Below are 8,543 nucleotides of genomic sequence, written 5' to 3' on the forward strand. Positions count from 1 at the left end.
ATGGAAAGCCATGACAATTAAGAGTTTACCCTAATTGTGTAACTATATAAGCATCTTATTATTGAGGAAAAATCGGCCACTAGTAGTATTCAAGAAAGGGCTAGCCGATTTTGGTGAGTGTAGAATTCTCTCAAGTCATTCTAAGTGTTTTGATGATTGTGATTCCATTTGAGGTGTCACACTTGGGGCACTAAGCACTCAAGCTTCATGAAGACTTTCTACATCAAGAGGTATGTATTCTATCGTGTTACATTATTGTTTTGTATGCTAGATTAGGATAATACCTTGGAAGTTCTTATTTGCATGTATAATAGAGAAAACATAGATCCAAGGTATTTAGGGTTGCATGTACACTTAGGAAGTGTTAGAATGCTCAAAACCCAACAATGACAACAACTTCATCCGGATCCCATCCAATAATAATGCGAGTGCCTTTAGGGCTCATGTCTTGATTCGAAATCCACATCCAGTTCCCAAAGACATTATTACAAGTCGTTTGAAGCTTGTTAAATCTCAGCTGAGATTCAAGAATAGCGAACAAAGACAATTTATTACTTCTTATCACATTCTTTATTTCCTCTTGCTTCGGCCTTAAATTAGAACCCCTCACGTTCCAGCAACCAATATTCATCATCATTGATCAGCAATTGTTTTTTCCAGTAGCTGCCTCCTGGTCTCCACCAGTTAAAATCATCTCCTGGTCAATTTCGTCTAAATAAGACATATCTTTTAAACCCAAATCAGCAAGAACATCAAATGGGTTTTGTGATATTATCTCATCTTGATCATCTTTTCCTGAAGTAGAACCTATATTATCAAAGTTAGAGCTAACTTTAAAATCCATTTGCTTTTTCGGAACATACATCTTTTTTTGGTTTTCTTCTTTTTTCCCCTGCATATCTTCTTTCCTTGCATTGAAATTTTCAATAACATTTTTCACTCTTGTCCCCAATTTTTCTTTTGGGATAAACACCCCTGTACCATTCACCTTTCCATTTTTATCCTCTTTTGACTGAAATACCCCTTTCTCTTTCCCATCTTTTTTGAGGTTGCCCACAGCAAATTTCGAAAAATTTCCTCCATGACTCCGATTCTCAGCTCCTTTACTGTTTCGATCTTCTTTTTTAGCTTCTTTTTGTTTTTCTTTTTCTTCAATTTGTTTGTTTTGTTCTTTCTTTGTTCACCCTCCTCAATTGAGTTTTCACCATTATTCCCTATGTTAATTCCTTCTCTAACAGGGGCAGTGTTATTCTCCAAGGATTTGATTAAATCCACTTTTCCATCTTCATTAATAACTACACCAGAGTTTATCTTTTGTCCCTTGTTGCTTTTCTTTGTGACTAAAATGAAACCATCATCATCAACTTTCTCTTTTTTTCCATTTTCTTCTATGTTAACAGCAACATCAGCAACACTATTAGTTTTCAAGCCATTTAGAATCCCACAGTTACTATTTTTGTGCCCATAAACTTTGCAGTTATTGCAAACATGAGGTCTCCATGCATACTCCACTCTACATTTTGATTCAACTTTCTCTCCTGTTCCAAAATCTATTGAGACAACACTTAATTCTTTCATCCATTCTGATTCTGCTGACATTTCTATAAGAAATCGCATGAATGCTGGCCTTCCCCAATGTTCATTACACATTTTTTGAGTGATTTTGTCCATAGCAATTGGTTTCCCAATCTCATTAGCAATCAAAGTATTTCCTTTACTATTCCAATACTCCAACGGCACATTGAAAACTTTAACCCACACAGGGACAGAATTGATTTGAGGTTTGCTCAACACTAAACCTGGCCTCCATCTTTGAACAAACATTGGAACATTGTTAATCAGCCATGGCCCTCCCTCCAACACATTCATCATTCCTTCCTTTGAATCAAATTTAAAGAAAAAAAATCCTTCATCATTTACCATAATATCCTTCAGCCCATATGTCTTCCACATCTTAAACGAGAAATGATTGACAGTTGGAAACGCCAGTTTTTTCCCCACAAAAAACCCATACAAAGTAGCATGATAAGGAGCTTCACCCAACATTAAATCTGCATAAGGCAACTCAACTTTCCCCTTAGGCTTTCCATCATCTTTTGGAATTATTTTGATATTAAGATCCACTGCAGAAATTGTTGATTCAACCATACGAGCATATGATTTTTTATTATAATCACTAACCAACTTAGCTGTAGGGGACATAACTGGTTTCGAAAAATCCATGTTCAAGAAATTAGCTCCCTGTTCTTTTTTCATCATATCATCAGATTCATTTGCTTCATTCCCATTCTCATTCAAAGAATCATTCATATCTTCATCGTTACAACTTATAGTTTGATTCATAACATTCTTTTGACTAGCATCAAATATCGATTTTGAACCCAAATTAACAGGTATTGTTTGAGTAACAGGAGACTTACCCAAAATACCCTTGTCAATCTTCGCTCCAATTAAACTTCCAGTGCTCGATCCAATTTCAATTCCAGCATCCGATTCCATGGTCGCTTGAATAACAGGGGACGAAGGAGATAATCCACCCACCAAATTCTTAGAAGAATTATATCCCTTAACCATATCTGATGTTACCTGGAGCAACACAAATCCTTTTTCTTCTTCCAATTTTTTCTGATCAGCAATCACCTTATCGAACGCCTCCAATTCCGATTTTATAAATTGTGGATCGATATTTTCTTTTCCATAGTTTGATTTGATTATATCACGTACTCCAGCTCGAAGAACTTCTTTCGATCCATCAGCAATAGATTTCGAATTCAGATACTTCTTTTCTTCCCTTAACCGATTAACTTTAGCTTCCATTTTTTCTTTCGTTCGTAATGGTTTAGTCACTGAATAAGGAGAAAATTCCTTGTGCATAGCTCTTCTTCCTCTTCGTTTAGCTCCAACATCTGCTTCCAAATCGTCTTCGTATAGTTTTTTGTTAGATGGATCAGGTGGATCTGTGTAATTCATGCCGAACATATTTCCAATTTTCCCGAACATCCCACCTCCAATCGTATAAACAATTGGAATTGGTTTTAGAGTGAATTCAATCAACAATGGTGGAATTCCGGCACCGGTAAGAGCTCCGATCAACCAGAATTCCGAGCAAGTCACTTACGAAAACTGGAAAGAACGAGAGAGAAAATCTTAGAGAGAGAAAGTTAGAGAGAGAAAAAATTTTAGCAAATGACTTGGGTTTGGGTTTAGGGTTTAGGGTTTAGGGTTTAGGGTTTTTTTTTTTTTTTGGGAAAGAGGCCGAAGCCTCGGCAAAGATTTTATAAATTCAAAAAAAGAAAAACAAGAGTTATGTCATTTTTGGACAAACCCCAAAAATGACCAAAATCCAAATGTCACGTAAATACCAAAACCAAAGGCTAACCCTAGCAACATAATAACCAAAGAAAATACATTTTATTCTATCCCAACTCCACAACCCGGAGTGGTCTTCAAAATTCCTTTCCCTCTTGAAATGAACTCGCCCTTTTTCCTTCCAAACTTCAAAAATGCAATCTCTATATATATACTCCACATCTATGATTGTAAAATAACACAAAGCCTATGAACAAAAATATCCCATGTGTCCCACAAGAAAATGCAAATAATGTCTATTTTCCAATTTCCAATGATAACCACCATAACCATCTTCTTTCTTCTCACAATTCTTTTGTCTTTATTATCTTTTATGCATCTCAAAAGTATATTGCTATAAAAAGCCAAACTATCATCCTCTTTTTTATATCCATTCACTATCTTCCACTTTTTGCAATCTTGATCCAAACATTTTTGATCACTTTGATTATTCCTCTTTCCATTCCATTTGCTATCTTCAACATTCAAAATTCTCATCTCTTTGAAGTTTTTCCCATCTCTTGATTTTTTATGGATAAAATCATAAAACCCACCAACTAAATTACTTGGAATTGAACCAAGATTTTTGAACTTTTTACGGAAAAAGTTGAAAAACCAAACTATAATTCCCGGATTTGAACCGGATAAATTCATCCTTTTTTGAAAAAAAGGGGCCAACCACATGACTAAACTACTTGGAATTGAACCAAGATTTAAATTCTTTTTATGGAAAAAGACAGAAAACCACCCAACTAAAAGCTCCGGATTTGAACCGGATAAAATCATCATTTTTTGGAAAAAAGGGGCAAACCACTTGACTATATCACTCGGAATTGAACCAAGATTTATCCCTAAATGAATAGGATTGAACCAATTATTTTCGGGAGTTGAACCCTCTAGCAATAAATTGCCGAAAAAATTAAGGATATAATTAAATATCCTTCCGTCAATTCCTTTATTTTCCAAACCTTGTTTCCAAGGATAGACCTCACAACTAATGGGGATACAACCCATATGCACACTTATAAAAACCACTTCATAAGAAAACCTTCTTATGAAACTCGGGATCAAACCGAGATGCACTTTACTTTTAAGGGAAAAAGTAATAAAAATCTCATACCCGTCAAATCCTTGAAAATACACACCTTGTTTCCAAGGCGAAAATTCACAATAAATGAAAATAAATTCCAAATATTGATGAAATTTGACCACATCATAAGGCCTAAACCAAATGATACTCGGGATTAAACCGAGTTGCAATCCAATTTTAAGGGAAAAATTGGTAAAAGTCCCATAACCGTCAATTCCTTTGTAAAAATATTGGAAATGAACTCCTTCATGGACACCAGAATTCATCCATCTCCAATAATTCCGATTTTGCCCCTTAACAGCCAAGCTCCAAAGATGAACCATAAAAGAATAAATTTCAGCATCCTTCACATAATTATGACCATATTGCCCCTGTCTCCTATTTCTTAAATAAAAAGAAAAAATACTCCCAGTAGTATTATTCCAAACCCTTTGTGAATCTAAACAACCACCATTAAGCTCACTCCAGCAGCAAAAATCTTCAAAACCAGGAAAATTCCCAAATTGCCCTTGCTTATTATCCGTCTCATTTGAACCCTGATTTCGCTGATCATTACTCCACCGCCTTCTGCTCTCCATCCATAAAAACTCGCAATTGTCGGCCATGCTTATAAGACACCTAATCGCAGAGTCTTTCCCCCAATTCTCGATCATCCCCTGTTCAATAAAGATATCCCAGCAATAATTATTCTTCAAATCAATCTTCTTCCAATCCTCCAGGTTGTTCATGACACCAATAACATAACTGAAGAAGCAATTAACAAAAGATTCTTCCATTTTATTTTCCCGCCAAAATTGACCAAAATACCCTTTGATCCAATTCCTAGCCTTTTCGCTTTTATTAAAATTCTTCTTTCTATTCACCAAATTAACTCTGCAGTTACAATCCTGCCATCGATTCCAATCCAACAAACAATCTCGCAATTCATATTGGCCCTTAATTTTATTTCTTCCAACCCAATAATGAGAACCACCAATTCGCTTGTTATCATCCTTCCATAAAAACTTGCGATAATCAATCTTGAATAAGGATAAATCAATCATATCAGCATCAGCCCAATTCTCGATAAACCCCTGAACAAGAAATCGACACCATAAGTTTTTATTTCTTAGCTCATTCTCCCGCCAAACCTCCAACCATACCACAGAATCAAAACCAATAGGTAACAAGTAGTTCACTGTAACTTCTTCCAATTTATTGATTTTCCAAAAAAGACAAGAATACCCTTTCTCCCAATTTATTAAATTCACATTTTTATTACAATCCTTCCTTCTTTCCACCTTCCTTTCTTCATGGCAGCTCCCCTGCCATCCATTTCTGTTAACAAAATTGTAATTCAACTCAATCCCCATCAGGTCCATTAACATTTTTAATTGGGATATTCCAGTGTTTACATATTTCAGCATTCAACCCCAAATAACCATATTTGAGACCAACTAACTTCAATCTAACATCTTCCATAATTCTATGAAACACAAGCTCAATGGAATTAAATTCTTTTCCAAACAGTCTTTTATTTCTTTCATTCCAAATATGATAGACTGTAGCAGCAAGAGCACTTTTCTTTATAAAATTCTCAATGTTCTTCCTTTTTAAAGTCACTTGCAATTCATCAATGATCTCAAACCAATTACCTTCCTTATGAATGATATTGACCCTCCTCTTCACATTACTCCAAACTTCCTGAGAAAATTTACATTCAAAAAAGATATGACAATGGGAGTCACTTTGATTATTGCAGAAAGCACACTTGAAATTACACCCTGATTTCCATTTTTCTATTCTATCTTGAGTTCTAAGTCTTCCAAGAATAGCCAACCAGAGGATGAAGCAGTGATTTGGAATTCTCTGTTGAAACCAAACAAGATCATACCAGCCAACTTTCATCTCGTGAACCATAAGAGTTTTGGAAACTTGATTCACAGCAAAAGGAACAGGAACTCCTTTCTTGTTTAACCAAAAGACAACATCCTTTTTTTCCCTAACAAGCCTAGGGACAGGATATTCAGCAAGCTGAGGAATACTTCTAATCCAATCAATCGGCCAATTCCAGTTCTCATTAGATATCACATCTCTGATTTTGTCCTTAATATGATAACCAGCATTATTTATTTCCCTCGGTGTCAAAACATAACACAAGGGTCCTAATTGATGCCAATTATCATACCACATAAAGATATTTCCCCCATTACCAATCTGAGAGTAAAAATAATTTCGCAAAACCGGTCTAATTTTCAAAAGATTCCTCCAACTCCAACTCATCTTATCCTTAGCTCCCACATCCCAAAAGCTTCTACCTTCAAGAAGATAATACTTAACCCATTTCACCCACAAAGAATCATGCCCACTTATAATTTTCCAAATTCTACTCGAAAGAAGAGCAATGTTCCATTCTTTGAGAGTTTTCAATCCGAGACCACCATATATCTTCGGCTTGCATATTTTTTTCCATGAGATTTTAGCAGCTCCCTTACTATTTTGCCCACTACTCCACAGAAAATTCCTCATTATACTTTCAACTTCTTTAATTATACCCTTCGGAATAAGAACCACAGAAGCCCAATAGACAGGAAGAGTAGCAAGAACAGCACTAACCAGTTGAAGTCTTCCAGCATAAGACAAGGACTTATTTTTCCAATCATTAACTTTCTTCTTAACTTTTTCTAAAAGACCCTTACAATCTCTAGTAAAAAGTTTAGTAGAAATTAAAGGGATCCCAAGGTATTTCATAGGAAATTTACCTTCAACAAGATGGAGAATTCTCAAAATTTTCCTTTTAAAATGCTCTTTAACATTCCCAAAGAAGATGTGACTTTTGGACAGATTTGGAACAAGCCCCGCAGAATTAGCAAATTCATCCATAGCCTTCTTAATCACTTTTATAGATCCAGAGTTTCCGTGACAAAAGACCATCAGGTCATCAGCAAAACATAAATGAGTAAGCTGCTGTTCTTTACACCTCCAATGGTATTTAAATTCATTACTCTCTTTTATTCTCCTTTTAAGCATTAGATTAAACACCTCCATAACAAGAGTAAAGAGGTAAGGAGACAAAGGACAGCCTTGTCTAAGACCTCTCTTTCCTTTGAAAAACCCATGAAAACTTCCATTTATATTGATCATAAAAGAGGAAGTAGTAACACAGTTCATAATCCAAGTTATCATAAATTCATGAAATCCAAACTCTTTCAATATATTCCGCAAAAAACACCAATTGACTGTATCATACGCTTTTTGAATATCAATTTTCATAGCACATCTAGCAAAGCCCCTGTTGATATGATACCCTCTAACAAGTTCTTGAGATAACAGAATATTATCCAAGATTGAACGTCCTGGAATAAAAGTTGACTGGTTATCCGAAACCAAGCACCCAAGATGATCTCTAATGCGGTTAACAATAACTTTGCTTATGCATTTATAAATCACATTGCAACAAGAAATCGGCCGATAATCCCCAACCTTGCCTGGAGTCTGCACTTTAGGAACTAACGCAATAACAGTAGCATTAACTTCCTTTAAAATCTTTTTTGACAGAAAAAATTCTTTAACAGCAAAGCAAAAATCACTTCCCACTATCTTCCAAGCTTTCTTAAAGAATTTAGAAGAAAAACCATCAGGGCCAGGCGCTTTATCATCATCAATATCAAATAGGGCAGCCTTAATTTCCTCATCAGTAACATCTTTTATCATATCCAAAGCTTGCTGATTGTCAAGCTTTCTGAAATCTAGATCATCCGGTCTAAGAATGGGAACAACATCATGTTCCACTCCAAGGAAATCATCAAAGTAATCCACAATGACTTTAAAAGCTTCATCCCCTTCCTTCCAATTTCCATTTTCATCAAGGATAGTTTCAATTCTGTTCCTGTTTATTTTCCCTTTAACTACCTTATGAAAATATGCTGTATTAGAATCTCCCTCCTTAAGCCAATGCACCTTAGCTCTTTGCTTTAAAAAACTCTCTTCTTCCCTTCTAGCATTCAGAAAAGATTGAAGGTACATTCCTTCTTCAAATCTCAGCTCTTCATTGCAAGGATCTAAATCAAGACTTTCCTGTACCCTACATAATTCTTCTCTGCACTTAGAAATTTTTTCAGCAAAA

This window comes from Lactuca sativa, chromosome 3, assembly GCF_002870075.4.
Source record: "Lactuca sativa cultivar Salinas chromosome 3, Lsat_Salinas_v11, whole genome shotgun sequence".
Classification (NCBI taxonomy): domain Eukaryota; kingdom Viridiplantae; phylum Streptophyta; class Magnoliopsida; order Asterales; family Asteraceae; genus Lactuca; species Lactuca sativa.